The sequence below is a fragment of the Bison bison genome, unplaced genomic scaffold, assembly GCF_000754665.1.
Source record: "Bison bison bison isolate TAMUID 2011002044 unplaced genomic scaffold, Bison_UMD1.0 scf7180017864148, whole genome shotgun sequence".
In the NCBI taxonomy this organism is placed as follows: Eukaryota; Metazoa; Chordata; class Mammalia; order Artiodactyla; family Bovidae; genus Bison; species Bison bison.
Genome location: NW_011494720.1, coordinates 540164 through 565393, shown reverse-complemented (window position 1 = coordinate 565393; position 25230 = coordinate 540164). Strand labels below are relative to the sequence as shown.

At 43.9% G+C, this 25230-nt stretch overlaps 1 protein-coding gene across 2 annotated transcripts in view; it reads right to left on the bottom strand.

The window, feature by feature from the left end:
- The window catches only part of PLEKHG1 (pleckstrin homology domain containing, family G (with RhoGef domain) member 1), a 250271-nt gene extending 240102 nt beyond the window's left edge, over positions 1-10169 (bottom strand). For both annotated transcript variants that reach the window (XM_010840819.1, XM_010840818.1), the window contains exon 1: positions 9979-10169. The gene's annotated coding sequence lies outside the window, so the exon portion shown is untranslated. The remainder of the gene's footprint in view (positions 1-9978) is intronic.
- Between the last annotated feature and the right edge of the window lie 15061 nt (positions 10170-25230).

The following is a 25230-nucleotide window of genomic DNA, read 5'->3' as shown; positions in this document are numbered from 1 at the left end:
TGAAAGCCAACAGAACAAAGTGTTCCTCTTCCCTCTCTCTTACCCCTGCCTCGGGGCAAAGGCTGTCTTCTACCATTGAGATGTTTTTTCTCGGTGATTTTCATGTTGGTTTATTGTTCCAGACGTCTAGTAGCAGGGAATAAAACTGAAGTGTGACACCCAGTAAACACAGTAAAAGAGCCATTATTTATCAAGGGTTTATTATGTATGGGGTGCTATATATACATTAAGCATTCAAGCCTCACAATATCTTTATTATATGGTTTTACCCCTAGGTTAGCAGGCATTTTCAAATAACATTCAAATGACATATACAGATTGACTAATTTCAGACTATTCCCGCATTTCAACTCAATATTCAGACCTTAGAAAAACAAACTTATCTCCTCTATGCACACCATTTTTCCCATAATTAATGGCACAGAAGCAGTGCTTGAACTGGCATTACAATAAGTAAGCAAAGAAACGGGCTTCCCAGTACAGTAGTACAGTAGTAAAGAATCCGCCTGCCAATGCAGGAGACACAAGAGACTCGGGTTCAAACCCTGGGTGAGGAAGATCCTCTGGAGGAGGAAATGTCAACCCACTCCAGTATTCTTGCCTGGAAAATTCCATGGATAGAGGAGCCTTGTGGGCCACAGACCATGGGGTCCCAAAGGATCTGACATGACTGAGCAACTGAGAGTGTGCTTGTGCGCATGCGCGCGCGCGCGCAAAGCAGAAGAGCATTAGATTTGACTGCTATGCCTGTTATGCATATAGAAGCATCAAGTAAGAATTTTCTCTTTTAAGAGCATAGTATTTTGTTTCTGAACTTTTGAAAAGTATGTTTTCTGCTCATATTTGTAAACCAAAGCCAAAGGTATTTTTTAGAATAGTTGCTGCTAGCTATTCTGTCTTTAGCTAGTAATGTGCTCTCTGCTTCATTTGGTAAGAAGGTAAAAACAAACATCTGTTTACTTCCTATGTGGAAATTTAGAGTCTCATATCTTGACATGTTAGATCATTCAGTGAAATAAGTCTCTTTCTGCTTGTCAGGGAAATTCTGGATTCTGAAAGGTATGGCTATTATAGCACTCATCACAACTCAATTTTTAGAACTTCTCAGTATTTGCTTTCCTAACAGGATAAGACAGAGAAGGTGATGGCAACCCACTCCAGTACTCTTGCCTGGAAAATCCCATGGACGGAGGAGCCTGGTAGGCTGCAGTCCATGGGGTCGCAAAGAATCGGACGCAACTGAGCAACTTCCCTTTCACTTTTCACTTTCCTGCACTGGAGAAGGAAATGGCAACCCACTCCCGTGTTCTTGCCTGGAGAATCCCAGGGACGGGGGAGCCTGGTGGGCTGCTGTCTATGGGGTCGCACAGAGTTGGACACAACTGAAGTGACTTAGCAGCAGCAGCAGCAACAGGATAAGAAGAAAGAAAGAAAGGAAGGAAGAAACAGAGTTTCCAAATAATGACACTTTGAAGAAGTCATATGGATTCCAACTTGCTCGAGGTAATTCATCCTTGTGCTTACTACACCCATGGGCCAAAGGGGGTCCACAGGCCACAAAACATTATTTGCACATTATCTTCCTTGCCATTTTAGTGTCAAGATCAGATACCATTAAATATTGTGATTAAGCACTAATTCCTTAGAGTTTAAACAACTGTTAAAGAAGAGAAGGGGAAAGAAGCATTTATCTCATATAGACATTGAAGAAAAGTGGAAAAAAGCCAAGACCACCAAGATTTTGTTCCATAACTATATTGCAAAAGCTTGCAAATATCTCTCAGAGCACTTTCCTAGACACAGCCAATCCTCATCAGCCCATCTGGGCCCCCATTTCCCATCCTGTCCCCTGCTCATCTCATCACCCTTCCAGCCTCACCCTCATTAATTCTTAGCAAGTTATTCTCTTAAAACTGATCTACGATGGGAAGGGCATGAGGGAATGGAAGGATTTTCCTCCTTTTTTGTTTTTAATTTGTATTTGATATTGGAGTATGATTACATAGTTGATCTACAATGTTGTGTTAGTTTCAGGAGTACAGCAAAGTGATTCAGTGATGCACATACGTGTATCTATTCTTTTTCAAATTCTTTTCCCATTTAGGTTATTACAAAATATTGATCAGAGTTCCCTGTACTACGCAGTAGGTTCTTGTTTGTTATCTGTTTGAAATATAGTACTGCGTACATGTCAATCCCAAACTTCCAAAGAGTTTTCTTTAAAAAAATTCCACTTTTAAAGTCTAAGTCAGTTTGGGGGAGAAGATACATGTATATGCATGGCAGAGTCCCTTCGCTGTCCACCTGAAACTATGACAACATTGTTAACTGGCTAGACTCTAGTACAAAGTAAAAAGGAAAAAATATTAAGTCTGTGTCTCCTCCAATTTCCTCCTCTGCCCCCTCCTCAGTAATCCTATATTCCGGATTTTGATTCCTATGCTTCATAATTCATATTCTTAGTTGATTCAAATTTTTAAAAGTGTGAGACAGCTAAATGTTTAAACTGTAAGCTGTATCAGACGAGCAACCGTATCCTCCTTTGAAGCAGCTATAATATTTTAGCGCAACACAGATGCTTAACCTAATAACAGGTTTACTTGGTTAAAGGGAACAAACACAGGATCGTATATTTATGCCCCAGATTACAGTTTTTCCCTCTCTCCCAGCACATCAGAGAAGCACAGATGTTAGTGTTTGAGGACTGCCTGTAATCACACAGCCCCGGGAAGTAAGGGGAACTCGGTGATGGCCTCGGATCAGTGCCCACCTGCTTCCTCGTGGCCTCACACCTTCACATACCCGTCCCACTTCAACCAGCTTTCTAGTCACAGGTTGGAGACAGCCTGAAATCACCCTGAGGCCAGATGGTGGTTATTATGCATCCCGGGAATGCCTACAAACCAAACGGCCTTTCCTTTGCATCTGCTTGTTTCCAAGGACTCCTGTTGCAGCTGGAGATGCGGTGGGTTCTGAAGAACTCCTAGAGCACGAGGGCTTCAGTCCCAGGAGAAGATGGAAGGAGGATGTGGCTGGAAGGGAGTAAGATCTGCACTTGCTTCCTCCCAGGGCAGGGAGAGGGTGGAAGTTGCTGACAGACTCCAGGCGGACAGAAGGAAAGGCACGCTCCCCACATGTGGGGGACCTGCATGCCGACATGCACGCAGGCCTTGAGTGACATGTCGAAATTAAAATCAAAACAGCATGAAAGCACACTTCATTACAGCTAGAAATAGCCGAGTATTGTCAAAGATCCCATTGAGTCATCCGTGCAGAAGCTGAGACCTTGGACAGCAGAGGAGAGCTGGGGCAGGCTCCGGACTGGGTTCAGAAAAAGATCTGGATGAGGGACCAGAGCGTAGAGGGTGGTCAGAAAGCAATGACTTCAGCAGTACTTTTTGCTCTGAGCAGGAAGGAGGGAGTGGGGAGAGAAGAGAACACTGCTCGGACTTTGAAAGTGCAGGGAATTGCCAGAGGAGGGGAGGGTGGTGGTTCTAAAGGGAGCCTTCCCCCCATTTCATTATCACAGAGGACCTTCTTGGTTACAGGAATGATCGGTCCCTTGGGATACAGAGGAGGGGAGTATTAATGTTCAATTAAATCTGGGAAACAGAAGGAAGCAAGCTCCAGCTAATGCCTTCGCAGCCCTTAGGACGGCATTGCTATGCATTACAGATTCACACAACTCTACGGACAGCTGCCAAATATTGTCGGCTGCAGGAGCTGCTTAACTTTGCTCCTCCTCAAGTTATGTGCAGAACAATTTCACTTCAGCAGGAATCACCAACACACTTTGCTCAATGAGATGAGCAAATATTTTAAACTATTTTAAAAGTGCAATGGATCATGAACATCTGACAATAATTTACCATATTTTACTCTTTGGTAGCTACAAGTCAATCTTTCAGAACTAAGAAACAGAAGAGACAAACTCACAATGTAAACCATCAGAGCTGAACCTTGTATGCAAGCATGGAGGAACACTAACTTGTTCAATGGGTGGGCTTCCCTGGTGGCTCAGCGGCAAAGAATCCACCTGCAACACAGGAGACGTGGGTTCGATCCCTGGGTGGGGAAGATCCCCTAGAGGAGGGCATGGCAACCCACTCCAGTATTCTTGCCTGGAGAATCCTACGGACAGTGGAACCTGGCGGGCTACAGTTCGCAGAGTCAGAAACAACTGAAGCAACTTAGCACCCATGCCCACATTCAATGGGTACTTGCTGCTGCTGCTGCTAAGTCACTTCAGTCGTGTCCAACTCTGTGTGACCCCATAGATGGCACCCACCAGGCTCCCCCGTCCCTGGGATCTCCAGGCAAGAACACTGGAGTGGGTTGCCATTTTCTTCTCCAATGCATAAAAGTGAAAAGTGAAAGTGAAGTCTCTCAGTCGTGTCCGACTCTTCACGACCCCATGGACTGCAGCCCACCAGGCTCCTCCGTCCATGGGATTTTCTAGGCAGGAGTACTGGAGTGGGGTGCCAGTGCCTTCTCCACTACATGTCAGACTCTGAACGAAATGTTTTTCACAGAAAAAAAAAATCTCATTTATTCCTAGCAATTGAGAGGCCTTATTCTCAACTTGAAAGATGGGCAGCAGGTGAAGTGGAGAAACCAGGACTAGATGTCAGCTCAGCCTGACTTCAAATCCAGACACATCAGTGCCATGCTATACTCGGTATCACATACAAAGCCTGGAAACAGTTCTGATTCAGTGACTGGTCCACAGACATAAGACAAGATCCCCGAAGCTACAGAGAGGAATAAAACGGTCCCTGCAACCTTGAAAGGTAATGTGTGTCCATTGGGGATCACTACATTTTTCTCTCCATCTACTTGAGTCACATATAAAGCCCTGTGTTAGCACAGAGATTCAGGGGCCCATGTTTCTCCCCAGTAAGATCAGAAAGAGATATATAGTTAAACTTTGTATGGAAGGATCCCACCTTTGGTGAGAGATAGCACAGCTCATCTAGGGCTCTGTGAGTGATCTTGGACGAGAGGGCCATAGACTGTACATGGGAAGGTACTAGCAGAAAAGAGAACACAAGGGCCTTGGTTGCCTTCCGAGGGGGTGTGAACTTTATTTCATGTTATTGGTGAGCTTCATCAATGACCTGTTTCTTTGTGGAATTTATTACATCCCAGCTGAACTTCTCTGCCTGTTCCATACCTCACTCAAGACTGAATATTGAAATCTGGTGCTGAGAATCCTGTCAACTGATCACTGTCTAACAGAGACTTCTAAGCCGAGTGAAAAGAGCAAATAAAGAAGGGCGACTGGAAAAAAAATATTAACATAGGAGATTTGATTATAAGTCAGTCTACAGCCAGACAGCTTAGATAGAGCCTATGGCATTTGTCATTTTGGGAATGATAGTTCAAACAGAATATTTCACTTAGAACAGAATTGGCAAACAATGGCTGCCATAGATTTTTTTTTCCTTTTTTGGTTTACTAACATTTATTTAGGTTCCCAGTGAAAAAGCCTATCCTGTATGGCTTTCAAGAAAAGGTTGGTTTTTACATATTTAAACAACAGGCTTATGTAAACCACCAGTCCCCCCTTCTACAAATCAAAGAATAAACAATGGAGATATACATGGACCACTAAGCCTGAAACACTTACTATCTGGCTCTTTACAGGAAAAGGCCCACTACCCCATGATGTAGAACTTCTCCTCCTCCTCCTCCTCATCCATCTTTATTCAGATTCAAGTCATTTAAGTCAGTGTTTAATGTGACTGGACACAGAGTGGACAATGGTAAGATCTATTTGCCACTTCACACATTAGAGCCAGTTGAACAGTGTAATGACATTGATTTATTGATTACTTTTATTAGAATTCTAAATCTCAATCATTATTACACTCACACCCATTTCAACTTTGATATTTTAAAAAGATGTCCTACTCACACTTAAGGGCTTGCTAGCTTTCGGCCAAATGCTGCAATGGTTTGATCTTCCTAATGCTGGTGATAAGCGGTTTCTACAGGCTCAGCAGCACCCTGGTCATTAAAGCTTACCCAAACAGCTTTCTTAATTAAAGACATTGGTTTAGTACATCCAGTGGGTGTAGCTGGAACCTTTGTAAAACTTAGCCTAACATTAACACTCCTCAAGTTGCCCTTCCTCTGGGATTATATGGGAAGGGGAAAAGCAGACAAGGGTTAGGGACTTTTTGTATTCATGAATCCAGCCTACTTTTGCTTTCTGTCAAACAGTAATTCAATATTTACCAAAAGAAGATGTTTAGGGTTGGAAATTTTTACAAGCCTTGCATCTCAGCAGAGAAATATTTTTGGGTACTCTTGTGTATACAGATTGAAAAGAAACTCCGATATGACTCGAATATGGACACTATGCTAGATCGACCAGCACCTCCTTATCCCTGGGATGGGGATCACCCAGGCATCTATGAAGCTGTTCCACAGCATCTGGATGACCTGGGGCCTAGTTACTCTGACAGCAAACCCAGACCCCCTCGCTGGGATGGCCAGCCTATATTTCTATCATCTCTGCTAAAGCATCTGTTGCTTTTCATCAGCCCGAGCAACATGAAGCAGAGCCTGTAGTCCTCTCATAATTACTTGAAACCGGGCCCTGCAGTCAGTAAGTTCTCCTTGGCACAGACGCCCATGGCCCTGAATGCCCAAATGGTTTGGAGTCAGCTCTTCATTTTGTAAAGCAAGATTGATGTACATTGTGATGAAACACTAATATTTGAGAAGCCTGCCACACACGAGTACTGGCTTGCTTAGGGTCTTTGTCTAGAAAATATTTCTATTCCCATTTCTACTTTAAAAATGAATATTTTGATTTGGAATCCATGTTCTTTTTAGGTCAAAAGAGGCAAGGGACTTTTTTTTTTCTGAAACAAAGAATCATTACAGTTAATTTAAAATATGCCCCCATGCCACCACCATTTCTAGGTAGTACAGTTCCGGATTAAGAGACATGAACATGAGTTAAATCACAGCTCTTCCAGTTGAGAGTTGTATAATTACCAGGAAAATCACTCACTCGTGGGACTTGGTTTATCAAAAGCAGTCATCTTGGAAGCGTACAATGTGTCCAACACTTACTACAATACCACTTAAGAAGGAAGAAGGCTTACCATTTCCTAAACTGACAGAGGAAGGAATGAGCAAAGGTGAGACAATCCAGAGAGAATGATCAACTATGACGGTTACATTTTCTCAGTTATAAAAGAATCTATGTCTATAGGATTTCCTTAGAGGGATCAAGGTCAAAGTGCTATTGAGCAAATGATACACAGGTCAACTTAGTTTCTGAGCACTTGTTCTTAATCACCAGTGCCTTCCCAAATCTTTAAGATGTAGGGGCTGGGCTAGATCTTCCAAGAGCCATTTTAGTTTTACTATTCCATGGATATAATTTGCCTGCTGCTGCTGCTGCTGCTGCTAAGTCTCTTCAGTCGTGTCCAACTCTGTGCGACCCCATAGATGGCAGCCCACCAGGCTCCCCCGTCCCTGGGATTCTCCAGGCAAGAACACTGGAGTGGGTTGCCATTTCCTTCTCCAACGCATGAAAGTGAAAAGTGAAAGTGAAGTCTCTCAGTCGTGTCCAACTCTTAGCGACCCCATGGACTGTAGCCCACCAGGCTCCTCCACCCATGGGATTTTCTAGGCAAGAGTACTGGAGCGGGGTGCCATTGCCTTCTCTGAATTTGCCTGCAGGAGGATTCAAAGATGGCAACTGTGTGAAAGATCAGCTATCCACAGGGAAAGGTGGGAGGGAAGAGAAATCTGTGAAAAGGGGACTGCAGCCTTGAAGAATCAGAGTGTAGATCCAGGAATTGCTTCCAGTTTACTAAAGGCTCTAAAGATTTAGCGCTGCTCAAGCATTTCCCACATTTATGTGTCAAATCATTAAATCTTAATTACGTCACTTTAAAAAAAATCATAGCCTCAAAGGAGGAGAACAAAACAGTACTGGTTATTCTTGCTTTTGAAAACTTACACTGCCACTTCCTCTTGATTTGTTAAAAGATGACCATTTAACCTTTTTGAAGCATAGATTGAGTCTGCCAGGGAAATATTTGTTTGTATTTGGTACCATCATCCATATTAAAGTCACTGAAGGAAGCCAGTGCCCATTGTGAAGATGGAGATAAGTAGGAAAAAACCATCAAGGGAAGCAGGATTCGGGCATGGATCTGCCTGCCAGGTAACTGTTTCTCACTGTGCTTTGCCCTTCAGCAGAAAGCTCCAGGGAGCAGCTACACCAGGAAAAAGGAAGGTCATGAGGTGACAGCTGTTGATGACCTAATGAGGATGGGACCAAAGAGGAGAGAGAACTCTGGGGAAATGTTTCTTCAGGTGGCTTGGCGGCTCAGACACAAGGCTTCAAATAGGACTAAGAGCAACATGAGGAACTGGAAAGTCAGACTTAAGGATGGTAAAGGACCATAATACCAAACCATCTCTTTTGGATCTAAGTCTTAAATACAGCAGACCAAATAAGTACTGCTTATTGGGGAGGGGTAGCAAGGAGTGAGCTTGAAACTTCAGAAACTGTCTGGTTTCTCTAAATCATTTCTTAAGGGAGGAAGCCAAGGCCACCGGAGGTGGAGCCGCTTGCTCTGGTCTGACTTGGCAAAGATGAAATTAGGATGGAGTTTCTTACTCCCAGACACGATGGGCCTGGAAATGTTTTAATAGTGTTTAATCAAAATCCAAAGCCTGTAAATTCTTTAAAGATATGCCAACCACAGAAACTGAGCAGCCCGAAGATGCTGATTTTAACACTTGATAACTATTTTTATGGCATTACACAATCTATCTAGGCCTGGGGTTCTGTTCGAAGGCGAATCTGACCCAGAGTCAACATGCTGGTCTTCTGGTTTAAATCGAAACACAAGGAAGTTCTGTACCCAGTCCTCGGAAAACCCCCAAACCACTCTCCCTCTGTGACTGACCTTGTCTTGGGAGATGCTGACTGCAAACAGCCTTCCCCCAGACTCACCCTCTACAATTTCAAAAGTATGTGCAGTAGCCATGGCCACTTGAGGGTGCTACAAAGGGAGAGTTAAGGACCAGAGCTTAATGAAATACCGGCCCTACAAGCAAGACTCCACTGGAGCATTTAAAAAGTCATCCACCTCATTGTTTCCCGTAAACGCAATGAAATGCCACAGCTTAACGACTTTTCCCAATTACAACCTCCTTAGGCTTCTCGTTTAACAACCAGACTCTCACTAGAGGACACAAAGGCTGGGAGACCGGGCTGCGGGCATCACCGCAAACCCCGGCGGTCCTCCGAGGCCAGGACCGTCGACAAAGTCCCCGTGGACCAGGGGTTACATCGACCGCCGTGATGGACTGGCCACCGGCTTCGACTCCAAGCCCCCCTGCACGTCCCCTCCCCCCCCCCCCCCCGCCCCTAGGAAATATTTGCAGAGCTGGGACCCTCCAAACCAAACGCGCCACAGAGCCGGGGCCTCCGATTCCCACCGCGGTCCGCCGTCTGGGGCGCCAGGAGCGGGGATCCGCGGCGGGAGCGGACCGAGGGCGGCGGGCGCTCGGGTCCCGTTCTCGGACTGTCCCGTTTGAGTTGCAAGGTTGACTTGGTAACAGTCCCGAGCGCACTGAGGAATCCCTTCTCCGAGGAGCGAACGCTCCGGCCCCCGCGGCTGCGGGTGGAGGGCGAGGAGCACAGAGACTCGAGGCCGGGCCCCCGGAGCCGGGCGGTGGCGGCCGCGGGTCGCCCCCTCCAGGCGGCGGTGGGCAGCGGAGGGCCGGGGTCGAGGCGGCGGGGCGCTCCCCCAGCCCCGTTGGCCCCCACCCGGGAGGGAGCGCGCGGAACAGGAACCCGGCACCCCGGTCCGCTCGCCTCCACCTGCGGATCTGGGGCGCCCCTCGGTGTCCCCTTCCCGTCCCCCCCATCCCGGCGTTCCCGGCCGCGCGGTCCCATTCCTGGAAGAGGACCCGGTGTCCAGCGAAAGGGACACTTACCCGGGGAGGGCCGGCTCCCGGCGCGGGCCGCGCTCGCAGGTCGGCCGGGGGAAGGTGCGGCTGCGCTGCGCCGGCTGCGGCGCCAGCCGAGCGCCCTGCACTGCCGCCAGGCTCGGACTTCCTCTTCCTCGCGCTCGGCCCCGCCGCTCGGCCGCGCTCCCCGCTCGCCGGCCGCGCCCCGACCCGCCCCTCCCGGCGCAGGGTTGCGGGCCTCGTCGCCGCGAGCAGCGGATCTTGGGTCCCTCCTCCCCTCGGCCCGGGCGAGCACGGTGGGGAGGAGCGGGAGAGAGAGAGAAAGAGATTAAGCACTTGGACTTGTCTCTGGAGGGTTGCCAAACAGAGCAGTCAAATTACAGCCCCTGGGGGGAAAAATTACCAAAAAAAAAAAAAAAAAATCCCTGCTACTGTTTTCGCAGACACATCACTTTTCTTCAGTTCCCTGGATCCTCAGGTTTAGCTTTCTCTTGAACGTGATACTTTGCATATGATTTTGTAAAAAGAGTACCCTAAATAATTCTTTTAGTTAGACATTTTAGTGTTAACACAGAAGCTCTGGGGTAATCTTATGGGCTGAGGGAGGAAGCTCGCTGTTTTCAGGTGTCATTACTCTAATCACCCCAGTTAATGTATCAACTAACATTTGCTTCGAGAAAGTAAAAGTGGAAAAAGGAGGCCAAGAAGACTGACCTTTGAAATAACGAGAGAGGTGTTAAAGGTCCCGGCTGTGCGTGTAGTGTGATGATGACTTGAGTCGAAGGTGCCTAAGGTGACCGTCAAAGGCAAGCAGTGATTTCCCAACCCTCATTTCCTTTCCAAGGCAGCCGTATGTATCGGCCTGTTGAGTCCATTAGATTTGTAAGAATGCAGTCTTACATGATTTGTTCACAGAATTTCAGTTTCAGCAGTTAGGAGCTGTGTGGCCTTAAGAAAGTCATGTGACCTCTCTGTGCCTCAGTTTCCTCATCTGTAAAATGGGGGTAATGAGGATAGTGCCTACCTCACCGAGTTGCTTCTTGTGATTTCAATAAGGCAATTTCCAGGAAAGGTTTAGGAGGTTCCTGGCACATTTGCTGGATAAATGTTAGCTATTATTGTTGATTTCCCCCTTTTATCTGCTCTGATGCATGTATAGAAATTATCATAAAGATCTGAAATAAAATAAGGTTTTGAGCAGCAGAGCCACACAGCATCACAGTTCTCTCCCTACAACATGCACTTTATATTCTGTTTTACAATTTATTTTGTCTTCACAACTGACTTGTATTCTCTCAAGCCATGAGGCTGGGTTATGCTCCGGGTACATTTACCATGGAAGATTTGCAGTGCAACTCAAACAGATTTTTGCCATCTTCAAAGCACTGTTTCAGTTGATCTTGCAGTACCCTTGTGATGTCGGCAGGACAGGGGCTAGTGTTCTTTCACAGGATATGGAGACTCGGCAGCCTGAGTCAGACCCTCTCTAGCACCAGGAGCTCACATAAAACCCCACCCGTTCGCCGGTCTCTCTATGCTGTTACCTGCCATGAAGTGAGCAGGAACACCTTACCATACAGCAGGGGCCTCATTCATGGTCTCTGTCAATCCTCTGAGTTAGTACTGGCCTACATTCAACAACCTTAGGTTCAAAGAGCATAACTGATGACCATGTTAGTGTCTGACAGATGGGGTTTGGGGACAGCTTGGAGAAGAAGGGAGGAGAAGCAGGTTTTCCTGGTTCTTTCAAATGCTTTCTCTGCTACCTTCTCCCTGGCCTACAGAGTCACATGCTTTCTTAGCACAGATGACTTTGAGTAAAGCTATTAGTGAAGTGGTGTGACCATCAGCTGCAGACTTTGCCACCTGCTAGCTGCAGATAACAGTTTTGAACTTTGATTCCTTATCTGTGTAATGGTTATTATATTTCCTGTCCAGACCTCTTCATTTCACCTCAGTTTATCAATGAGGTGGGAGGTGGCTCCTGGAAACAGGATTGTGAAATCTCTTTTGTTGATGCTGTGTGCCAAGCATAGCATTAGGCACCTAACCCACATTATCACACCTGATTCCCAAGTAAGTGCACTCTGCCCTTCAGGTCATTAGCAAGTGGCCTTGAAATCACCTGGTCTGACATTTTGTGTATCTAGTTTACCATATGTGCCCAGCACTTAAGCTTAGTTCCTAACTCACAGTAGATATGAAATGTTCAGTGGGTGGACGGATAGATGAAATGATAACATAAGAGTTGTGAAAATGCTATTATACAACATAACATTCCATGTTGTAATATACTACTCTCACCCTTAGAGGAAAAGAATCCAATGGAATCCAAATAATGGCTTTCTAATGATGTATTCGGTATTAGGAAAAATTTTTTGGTGAAAGGTCTTCCTAACGTTATTACTAATAGTCAAGGTCAAAGAAAGGAAACAGAAACCACTTAAAGTATTTATAAAGACAGACTTTTATGCAGGGGATTGTCTCCATAAGTGATGGAAGAACCAAGAATTCAACAGGAGACCGTGAGGTAGTCCAGAAATTCACAAGAGCCAAAAGCCACTACCACCCCTGGCAGGAGGGGCAGGGAGGAGATATACTGCAGATGGAAGCTGTCTGTGGGAGCCTGAGAAATAGCCACTGTCTTACACACTGGCAGGGAGGGGGGAAGTATCTGGCTTCTCCCGTCCTTCACCCTCTAGTCCAATACCTTGCACTGGATGAATCCAACTGACCGGGAACTTGGAACACTCAGTTTGCAGGGACTTTCCCAAGCCCACCCCTGCAATCCTGTGACATTGAGCAGGAAAAGAGTGAGAAAAATCTGAAGGCAACCGACCGAGACCTAGTAGATCACTCAAGTCATACCCTTTTCTCACTCCGATAAGATCGAGTCTAGAAGAAATGTTTTTGCTTTTTCAGATCACTGAGTGTCTCTTATGGCATTTCATTCATCCCTCATACAAACCCAGGGACGTAAACCCTATAACCCCTAAATTATATACAAGGTCACAGCCATTCAGGAAGTTTCAGTGACTCGCTCAAGGCCACGCACTGTATGTGGTGGATCGGCTTACAAACATGGGCAGGGCTCTGCATTCTGGTTCTCCATTTGTCCCACTAACTCAGCTGTTCCAAATGAAAAGCTGTGCGACCAGAGTCTCCTATAGAATCACATTTTAGGGTCACTGATCATGCACATGTGAGAGTTAATGTTTGCAAAGCTTAAAGAGTTAAAAGGCTGAATCACGCCTCACTTTCATTTTATGACTTTGAGTGACAACTTTTATGGTGCTTATGATGGCTGCACTGGATTTATGATCATCCAAGACCAGAAATATCCTATCCACTGGGTTACAGGAGCACCTCAGGAACAAACACAGGTAGCATTTATCCTTTTTGAATTTTAAAGCTGTTCCTATTTCAAATGTGGTTTGAAAAGGATCTAGAACATTTTGACTGTGTTAAAGCATTTGAGGTAAGAGAAGGGACTTATGGCAGAGTCTCATGTAGGGAAGACAGCAAACCAAGAATATCAGCAAGTGCGTCACAGGATGACACGTGCCTCGAGTTCTCTCCAGCCAGGAGTGGCGATCAGAGTCAGTTCTGGCACTCCTGTCTCTCAAGCCTCTAATCAGCTAAAAGTCAAGGCGCTATACTAACTTCAAAGAGTGAAAGAGGAAATAAGAAATGTTCACAATCATTAGTATCTAGCTTGCTGCTGCTGCTGCTGCTAAGTCGCTTCAGTCGTGTCCGACTCTCTGCGACCCCATAGACGGCGCCCACCAGGCTCCCCTGTCCCTGGGATTCTCCAGGCAAGAACACTGGAGTGGGTTGCCATTTCCTTCTCCAACGCATGAAAGTGAAAAGTGAAAGTGAAGTCGTTCAGTCGATCCGACTCTTCGGGACCCCATGGACTGCAGCCTACCAGGCTCCTCCGTCCATGGGATTTTCCAGGCAAGAGTACTGGAGCGGGGTGCCATTGCCTTCTCCGAGTACCTAGCTTAGTTGGGCTTATAAGTAGGTAGAGGAATTTGAGGTTCCCTAGAAATTCTGATATGTCAGAATATCTCCATTGCTGGTTTGCAACAGAGTGCCTAAATTTCCCCCTGTGATTACTTAGTTGCTAAGTCATACTCTACTTTTTGCAACCCTGTGGACTGTAGCCTCCAGGCTCCTCTGTCCATAGGATTTCCCAGGCAAGAATCCTGGAGTGGGTTGCCATTTTTTTTTTTTTTCCCAGGGGAATCTTCCTGACCCAGGTATCAAACCTGCATTTCCTGTATTGTGGGCAGATTCTTTACCACTGAACCACCAGAAAAGCCCCAAATTTCCCTTTGCTAGTAGCCTAGTAGGTTAAGATCTGGTGTCTAGGAGGTAAGTATAAATTCATTACTTATCAGGAATAATAAATATAGTGTATAATCATCCCACCCACTATTGGACTAGCATAGTGAGCTCATCGGATTCCTTAAATGATTGGCTGCTGCTAAAGAGGCCCCTGAAGAACAAGAAGACCTCAGATATCAGCAATGGCAAGAAGACAGCAAAGAAGCATCAAGTGATGCAAAAAACATGAGAGAAATGTGCCAGGATAACAGACACATGTGATAATAAGAGCTGTAAATAGCTCACAGCCACCATCACAATTTTATCTATTCCTTCAATTGCCTCAGTTCAGTTCAGTTTAGTCGCTCAGTCATGTCCGACTCTGCGACCCCACGGACTGCAGCATCCTAGGCCTCCCTGTCCATCACCAACTCCCAGAGTTTACTCAAACTCATGTCCACTGGGGCTTCCCTCATAGCTCAGTTGGTAAAGAATCTGCCTGCAATGTAGGAGACTTGGGTTCAATTCCTGGGTTGGAAGATTCCCCTGGAGAAGGGAATGGCTACCCACTCCAGTATTCTGGCCTGGAGAATTCCATGGACTGTATGGTCCATGTGGTTGCAGAGTCGGACATGACCGAGTGACCTTCACTTTCATTTTCATGTCTACTGAGTCAGTGATGCCATCCAACCATCTAATCCTCTGTCATCCCCTTCTCCTCCCACCTTCAATCTTTCCCAGCATCAGGGTCCTTTCAAATGAGTCAGCTCTTTGCATCAGGTGGTCAAAGTATTGGAGTTTCAGCTTCAGCATCAGTCCTTCCAATGAATAATCAGGATGGATTTCTTTTAGGATGGACTGGTTGGATTTCCTTGCAGTCCAAGGGACTCTCAAGAGTCTTCTCCAACACCACAGTTCAAAAGCATCAATTCTTCAGCGCTCAGCTTCCTTATAGTTCAGCTCTCACATCCATACATGACTACTGGACAAACCATAGCCTTGACTAGATGGACCTTTGTTGGCAACGTAATATCTCTGCTTTTTAATATGCTATCTAGGTTGGTCATAACTTTCCTTCCAAGGAGTAAGCGTCTTTTAATTTCACGGCTGCAGTCACCATCTGCAGTGATTTTGGAGCCCATTGCCTAAACATTCTCAATTTTGACCAATATAGTAAAGTAAGATATATGTGTACATGTTTTGTAAATATTGATATTTGCAGAGAAAAGTTAACAAAGCGAATATTATTTTATGCAGATGGCCTGAATATTTGCATAGCAGAGATTATTTTCGGTGGTGTTATATCTAAATAAAGCAACATTGGACAATTTATGTTTCTGCCTTAGAATTAGCTTCATTTTCAAATGCGTATGTTTGGAAGTTCTTGAAATTTAGTGTATCCTTTGAGCTGTTTTCTCTATGTCAGGTGTGTTAGAGGAAAGAATTACTCTCAACTTTATTTCTCTAAATAATTATGCTTAGAAGGTAACCACAGGAAGAATTGTTTGGAAATGGGAGGAATGTTTGGGTGTCACCTTGGAATGGGGAGTCTGCTGGTGTTGGACACCAGGGTGGCTAAACTTTATACAATCTGGGACAGTCCTACACCATAAAAGTTCATTCTATCCCAAATACCAACAGCATTTCCTGAAGAGCTCTGGGAGGAGTCCCTTCAAACTGGGCACCTCAAATTTAAGCTCTTTCAGGGCTTAAAGGAAGACATGGGATATAGTAAGGTTAAGGTTTTATCATGCAGTGATGTTTCATTAAAGGAAACCCAGGGACTCTAGAACACTGGGCAGAGGCAGAACAAAGGACCAGTGATTGGCACCCCCTGGGGTGGTGCTGGCCCCAGGGATTTCCAGGTCCCATCCCTCTTCTCACCCAACCAGGCCAGTGGTTTAGACCTTATTTCCCAGTTGGAGTGTGTGGATTAAAGGAAGAGCGCACGTGAGGCTCAGTTAGTACATGAACTAACACAAATTAGGGAGTAGGAGATTTTTAGCCCACTAAAACCCACATCCTGTGCTATACTACCTTGAGATGGAGTTTAGTGATTATCTAGTTTTCATTTCTTCCATACATCTTCACACTTAACCCTACTACCGGTAAGAAAAGGAATTTTACATTCAAGATCTGAGTGCACATGCTGTAGAAAGGAATAACCAGGCAACTAATTATAGAGAACAAAATGATCAGCGGAAAAGGGGGCAAACCCCATAATTATTCTCAGTCATTAACGCCGAAAAATGGTCGCTGAGACCGTAAATTGGCAATTCTCTTTCAGACACAATATCATCGTAGAAATAATTATCCAGGGCCAGTACTGAGGTTTATAACAACTCTTTAGAAGCTGTTGGCAAATTTGGAGACTTTGGCTATTCAATACAATGTATTTCTTCTTCTTCTTCTTCTTTTTTTTCATTTCCATTTTAAATGGTGTCAGGCTGTTTCTCAAAGAATAAAAAATACCCTTTTTCAAGCAAAAATTATAGAAGGAAAAGTCCCAATGAAACCAAACTTTCAAGATTGTTCTTGTATCACCTGCAAAATGTTTAAAATGTTTGGGAATAGGAATAAAATGATCTGACATTGAATTTTCATATTAAATAGTGAATGTCTTAAAATATGAACTTTTAAAAATAGCTCAATCCTGAAAGACAAATGAAAAATTAAAAACAACACAGGACATTCAAAAGATGATCTGGAGGGGGCAAGGATTATTTCTGGACCCTCACTAGATACGGATTATCAGTGAGGAGAAACTGGAGACAAATGTCAGAATGCTAAATATTATATAGCTAGGTTATATAGAAGTACAAATTAGAAACATAAATACCTATTGTTATAGAATATGGATTTAGTCATGAATCAATCCTTTAGTCATGCTCATAAAGTTCCTAATTAAAAGGACATGTAAATATTGTGTGTGTGTGTGTGTGTGTGTGTGCACGCCCCTGGACTTGCTGAGATTGCTTTATAGACAACATTCCGAGCCTAAAGTAACCCAAGCCAAGTATGTGCCCCTTCTTCAGAATTCTATGTTCAAGTGGCTTCTTTTTAAAATTTTTTTCCATATAGTATATGCTGTTCTCTGAGTATAAGTACTATGACTTGACTTATTTTAACATAAAAGTTTTGACTTTTGGAGGGTATTGTCTTAAAATGATTGATAATGAACTAGTGAGGTCTTTTTTAATGATAAATGCTTTATGGAAAAGGAATAAATTAAATAATACTTATATTAAAAATTAAATCCCATGAAATTCTCAAAAGAAGGAAAATTCATTTTGAATGGAGAACACTGATATTTGAAAATACAAAGACCTGAAATTTAAGCAGAGTTGAATACTGGAGGAAGCAGTTATCAGCAGCCTTATAAAATGCAGTCTTTGAAGAAAGTGTGATGATAAGGGGAACAAAGGTGAATTAAGCAGTGACTGGAGAAAGATAAAGATTTTTTATTTCTGGGAACTCCTTCCTTAGTACCTTCATGCTTGTCAGTGAGTATACATTGAATAGGGCTTCCTGGGTAGCTCAGTTGGTAAAGAATCCACCTGCAGTGTAGGAGACCTGGGTTGGGAAGATCCCTTGGAGGAGGGCATGACAATCCCACTCCAGTATTCTTGCCTGGAGAATCCCCATGGACAGAGGAGCCTGGCGGGTTATAGTCCATGGAGTCACAAACACTTGTACAATAACTGAGTGACTAAGCACCCCCACACACACATACCTTGAATATTTAGAATCGTGTGTTGCATCATTAAAGACTGGTGATATTTCCTGTTTATCTGAATTACTCTGTTCAGAACAGAAATGAAATCTACCTTCCCACTAAAATTACACTTGCATGTCTATTTCTTACTCTTTGTACTAATCTGTTCTTCTAGACTTCATTTTTCTTTCTTCTTTTCATTTCTGAGTCCCCTTTTCCTCAAAAAGTCAACTTTATTTATATTATCAATATCCTTATTCTCATTAGCATTTTCTTTCCAGCTTGATTCAGCAAAACCTGATTAAATAGTGTCAACATATTGCCAATGAGTTCTGAGATGTTGCACTCTTCTTCAGAATTTTGTGATGAAACAAATTAAACCAGAAGCCAAAGAAGCAGCATGCTTTGTCTGAATTCATTATCTGAAAAATCATTCTTTTAAAAATTGGTTTCTTCATTTTTATAATTTCCCTCAACTCATTCACCATACATGGACTCAGTTGCCTGTGTAGATTGGAGTCCTTTGTAATGCAATTAACTCCAGGCACATTTAGGATACTGGCTTCAAAGTAAGGTTTTCTGTAATTACAGAAAGACTTTGTTTATGAAGAACTCAATTTCATGATCACTTTCCAGCAACCGAATAGTTTCCTGAGAGTCGACTCCCACATTCCTAGCAAGATGTTTTGAGCTCCTATTTCTTTTAGGAAATGTATCCTTTCACCTTTCAAGAACAGAAGGGGTCTTTAAAAGCTATTCAGCAAGTGAAAAAAAAAAAGGACAACCTTGATGTGGACTAATTCAATTAATGAACATCTCCTCCTGTAATCTTATAATTAAAAATACCATACATCATTACATTTGAAAGTAATACAACATTGTAAGTCAACTATACTCCAATATAAATAAAAATTAAAATAAAATAAAGTTTATTTAAATTTATGTGTATATATATATATATATATTATATATCATATATCATCATCTATTTCTTCTTTCCAGTCCTCTTCCTCTGGTTTTAGTTCAAGTCCTCATCACGTGCTTCCCTGACGGAGACAAGTCCACTTACAGGCTTCCATGCACTCTGCACAGTGCAGGTTGCCAGCCTGCTCTCAAAGGGTCACTGTTTGCATAGCTAACAACACAGAAAAGGCCCCCAAAGGGTGAAAAGCAAAGCCAAGCTGTGTGACTGGGAAGGACTTTGAGTGTTGACCCAGACAGCAGTCAAAGACTAGAGTCTTCTGAATAGTGGGGAGACTTTCCCAACAGGCTGCAACCCGTGTTTCTCTCTCTGCACTAACCATTCCCCTGCCCCACCAGCCCCTGATCACCACCCTTTCCAAGTCATGAGGCATCTAAGACCCGCCCCCTTCCAAATGCTGCATTTCTGTCCAGAATGGAAGTTACTCCCTGAGCTGTCACTCAAAGCTGGGAGAAGTGGTTTTGAAGAGCTCACTTTGATGGAGAACACACCTCATTAAATGTCAGCCTTGTCCAGGCTTGCACAGGGGTAAAGCGGGGAAAAAAGGAGTTTAGGCTTATAGTCGAGGAAGAGACTCTGCTTACACATTCAACTTGGAGAAGATGCAAACTTGATTGGGAATTGATCTCTGAATTATATTCAGTTTTATCTCCCACGCAAGGAGATAATCAAACTATTGCAGATTATCATGGAACGTGGCCCAGTTAGGTACCTACCAAGATCACCAAATTATCCTAAATCAGGAAAATGAAAAAAGAAGAGCTTGACAGTCTTAGGACAAAGACATTTGTCTGAAAAGAAGATGCTGGCTATGAAGCCTCACAATGTCAGTCTTATTTGCTTTACAAATTTCTTAGTAAGAAAGGCTCAAACATTTTACTAGGATGTCTGCATACTATTTGCAGTTCGTTTACATATTCATGCGCACATCAGCCACCCCTTAACCAAACTTCAATACCTCCGTAGTTTCGACTCAAGTTCAAATTTCTTAGTCCAATATTTAAGACCTATTAATCTAGCCCCTGTTTGACGTCCTTGTCTTCTTCTTCTTATGCCACCACAATTTTTCAATTAACCAGATCTACCAATAAGTAGTATATCTAAATTATATGATGTCATATAAGTTTCCGTGTTTGTGGCTGGGATGTGCTTTCTTGTGTTCTTTGAGGAGATGTGACCTTCCTCCAGGGAGAAGTTTTAGTTCCACATCTTGTACTGGGTTTTCCTAAACACCCCAGGGATAAGTTCCCCACTCAGAATATACAAACCATGCATTGCCTACACTTGCTTCCCCCTGAACTGCAACAAGGACCAAGTTACTTTCTTGGGTATGCACTCAACGTGCGATTATTGACAATGATAAGACAAGACAGGTGAGACTGTTGACTTCATAGTGGTCAGGTTTGCATGCACACATCAAAAAAAAAACTGATATAATTGAAGGTAGTTATTCATCTAATACAATCATTCTCTGGTGGGTTCTTTAAGATCAGAACCTCTCTACTAAAATATGTTTTACTAGATGGCTAACTATTGGTAGATACATGGGAGTTAAGTAGCTTACACTAGATCAGGAGTAACTTTAGTGCGTTACTCATGCCCCTCTTCATAGAAGAAGGCATTCTCCACATCCCCATAGAACTTTCTGGAATCGGAAAGCCCTGGTCGATGAATGAGATGATGCTGTGAATCTATGGCTGCTACATCTGAATTGCAAAACTAGTGAATCACAGACTGAAAGACTTTTTCAGAACTGGAAAGGAGCAGTCTAGTGCAGACTTTTAATCCATTTCCCAAATAGCTCGTGTCAAGAAAATAAAATAAAAATGCCAATTTATGTGTGAATGACTAAATGTGTCATGTGGTTTTTATAACTGAATTCTGCCACACGAAGAGATAGCACCAGTCAAATAAGACTCCTGGTCTAGAAGGCAGCTTCCGGGGGTGTGCCTGGGGCACAGTGGGGCGCCTGGGGGAGGGGAGCATGGTTCTTTCTCAGAGGATCTGTCAGTAACACTGTCATTGTGAGGAGATGAGAAACACCATCCACAACAGCCCATGAAAAGGAGGAAATGCTCAGGGGGTACAGGGTACTTTCCAGTGAGGACTGGAAGGATTTATTTTTTAAGAGGTGAGAAAGTAACTTTTTTGTTGTTTAATTGGAAAGGCCCTATACTCACTTCTTGGGCTTGGCATGAGAAGACTGCAGGTAGAAAGATGTAGTCTAAAAACGTCAAAGTCCCCTCACTCACTGACCTCTTGGAGGGACTCAATGGAATGGCCGCCTACCTGAAGAGTAGCTACATTACTTCATTCATACGTAAATGCATAAGTGCATTCAGTAATTCATCTGATATTTGCTGAGCCCCATGTATGTGCCAGGACCATTCTGGGCAAAGAGGAGCAAGAGAGATGCCGTTCTAGTTCTCATGGCCATATAATGGGGAGAATCCATGGCAATGACTTAATACCCAATTCAGTATCAACTGCCCACTGTGGAAAGTAAAGGATCTGAGGATGCATATAGAGCCTTCCATAACCTACTCTAGAAGTTCAGGGGTGATGTCCCTAAAATTGTCCTTTGAGATCAGAATGAGTAGGAGTTAACATGCCAAAGGAGAAAGGACAAAGCAGAGAGAGTGTTCCAGGCAGAGGGAAAGTTTGCAGCCAGTACAAAGGGGTAGGAAGGAAGGGGTAGCCACTGGGAAGAAGGTCCATTAGGCTTCCAGGGTATGCCTGGGGAACAGTGGATCGCCTGGGGGAGGGGAGGAATAAGTCCTCTCCTTTATAAGTTTGGATGAGTTTTACGCTATTATATTGCATAACCAACATTTGTTTTCTCTTAAGTAGCTGAAAACTGATGTATATGCTACATGTTGGCATAAATTAAGAACTTGGAAAAGAGACTAACTTGCCAGAATTCAACCTTTGAGTGTTTATGTCTGATCTTAAAAAAAAAAGAGTACACGTTATGTCTTGGCAGTAAAAGTAACTTCTTGGTGGTAAGAGGAAAACAGGAGTTTATATATAATTGCTGGAGTTTAGTTTGTCATGCCAATTTTATGGTAAATTCCCTTAGAGCCTACTTGCTTTTAAGACTGCAAAACCTGATGAAAAGAAGCATGGTTCTACCCTACTTCTTGAGTTGTAAAGACATCATAATCCTTGCTCCTGATGCTTCACGCACTCCCTCCATGCAACAGTAAGTATTTATAGAGCCCTCTTTTTTATTAATATGAATTTCAACAAAAGAGCCAACAGCCCTTAAATCAATCAACTGACCATAAATCTAGGCAGCTGCCTTATGAGTCACTCGAAAATCCACGCAGTGAATGGGCTACTGTGCTTCCAACCAGGAGACAGAGCGCGACCCTCCCCAAATGGCCAGTCTCCCCTAAATCAGTAAAACTGAGATTAAGGGGCAGTCAGCGCTGCAAGTTTCCACAAATCTTCAGAGGCAATGTGGTAGGTGATGGGAGGATCTACAGGCCTAAACACTGGTATTAATTAGCTGGAGAAGAGGAGCTCCTATTATGAATTTCAAGTGGACTTTCAACTGCTTACCATCCTTCATTTCTCCAGCAATAGAATTAGTAATTTCTGCACATTAATTAGTAATTTCTGCATACTCATGAGAGTATTTGCAGGGTTCATATGGTAGCATGAAAAAGATTTAAGTGGAATCTTATCTAGTGATTATGCATTTTCTGCCCTACTCCAAGGCCTAAGCCAGAGATAATCACTAATGACATGGTCTTGGTGTGCACTCATTCAACCACACGTGGCCAGAAATCTTCCAACCCGCAGATGTCCTTCACTCACTCAGTTCAGTGAAGTCTGGATTAAATAAAACCTTGGGAAATGGAGTGCTATGGCTTATTGAATTTGGAGGTCACTAGAACTCCTTTTCTTTGCAGTACATAATGCAGGATATCTGCAGATACTGATGCCTTGAAATAGCATCTTCAAATAATCGGATCTTCTTCTCACTGATACACGTATTGTAGTACAGGGTTGCACGTGTGCATGCTCAGTCGCTCAGTCATGTCTGACTTTCTGTGATCCCATGCACTGTAGCCCACCGAGCTCCTCTGTCCATGGGATTCACCAGGCAAAAAAACTGGAGTGGGTTGCCATTTCCAGGGGGGTCTTCCCTACCCAGGGATCCATCCAGCATCTTCTGTGACTCTTGCATTGGCAAGTGGATTCTTTACCACTGAGCCATCTGGGAAGCCTGGTGCAGGGTTACCTTTCTGAATATTAATTCTTGTTGTATGATACTGAGGATGATTATGCTGAGAAGAGCCTGAACTGATACTCGGGCCTCATCATAGAAGTTATTTTAAAATATACCCTGCATCTCTGACAGGATATTTTCTCTTGTTGTTCAGTTCCTCAGTCTTGTCCTACTCTTTGTGACTCCACAGGCTGCAGCATGCCAGGCTTCCTTGTCCTTCACCATCTCCAGGAGTTTGCTCAGATTCACGTCCGTTGAATTGGTAATACCATCCAACCATCTCATCCTCTGTCATCCCCTTTTCCTCCTGCCCTCAATCTTCCCAGCATCAGGGTCTTTTCCAATTTTCTCTTAGTTTGCTGCTTTCTCCATTCATAAAACACCTACAATTAATCAGCTTAACTGAGGTCTATTTAATATTGGATGATGAATAAATGGTCTATCGTCCTGTTGTCTTTTTTAAAAACAATTTTTTAAAAAGCGTAAAAATATACCTTATGTATTACATGAAAGAACATAGGAGTTGGAAAAGAAAATTTAACAGCTGTTACTATCTACTGAGAGTTTCTGTATTGCTAGGTATTGCTAAGTGCTTATTTTATTTCATTTAATACAACAATATGTGGAGAACACTGAGAGATATATAAGCTCTCTATTGTGCTCAGGTGCTCTGTCATGTCCAACTCTTTGCATCACCATGGACTGTGGCCTACCAAGCTCCACTGTCCATGGGATTACCCAGGCAAGAATACTGGAGTGGGTTGCCGTTTCCTTCTCCAGGGGATCTTCCTGACCCAGGGATCAAAGCCAGGTCTTTTGCATTGAAGGCAGATTCTTTACCATCTGAGCCACCAGGGAAGTTCAACAAAGAGCCTTAAGAAATATATCACATCATCATCATCATCATTATCACCATCACTTTCTTGCTGATAAAGAAATGGAGCACCAGAGAGTGAGGAATTTTCCTGGGGCCATGGCTGACAGCAGTTCTACTTGACACTGATGCTGTGGTGATGTGACTCAGGCGACGTGTATAACATAACACGTAGGGCATGTCATAGCCTTCTGAGAGAGGGGAAATTGTGGTTTAAAGGCAGGCTAAACAGACTGAAAGGCCTTTTCTTCAGAAGAGGAAACCACACCAGACGGACAAGTGACGTTATCCGGAGACCCTCTGGCTAGGCTTGGTTGAGACCCAGCTCCTGATGAGGTGTGACCTGGGGCCTGCCTTTCTGGCTGTAGAGGCCACAGAGGGGGCTGCCAGGCAACCACTTAGAGGAAGCTGCTGGAACAGGGTGCTCATTCTCCTGGGCAGGAGGTGGGGTGGGTGGGGGGCTAGCATGGGGGATGAGAGAGGTGTTCTGCCCAGAAGGAGGTGGAGAATCCCAGGCTGATTTCCAGGAGCACTGCAACACCACCCCTTCTTGGTCCTCTGAGCGTGATGTCAGGATTAGTAGAGTTCTACCATTTCAGTCTCTGAGATGTTCGTGAGGCACCCCTTGGGTGTGTTGTCACCTTGAGGCATGATAAAGGGAACACTAAGCCTGTTCCCTTCGCTCTTGGGATTATATCCCCCTGGATATTAACTATTTGAGTATAAATCTTGAACATTTTAATATGAAGCTTTAAAAATTAAGCACAAGTTACTGCTGAATGTAATGGACACACTGTCATTTATAAGGCTGGCACACAGAAAATGTTATTTCAGAATAGCACACTCCTCTCTCTTTTAAAATATGGTTTCTGATGCTGTCATATTGGATTGGACCTCAGATTCCAGAATCTGCATTTTGTCTCAAAACTCACACGCCAGAGAGAAGCTCCAGGGCCTCAAAGGACTGTCTGGTACCCAAAGCCGAGACTGCCTTCGTCAGGCCACTGAGATACTGTCATCAGGCATCATCCAGGTTTTGATGAGGAACCATGCTTGGTGCTAAGCAGAGAAGCATCACTTCATAGCACAAGAGAGGTGGTGGAGAAATTTGCTCTTAAGGGCGATAGGGTCACATCAGAAAT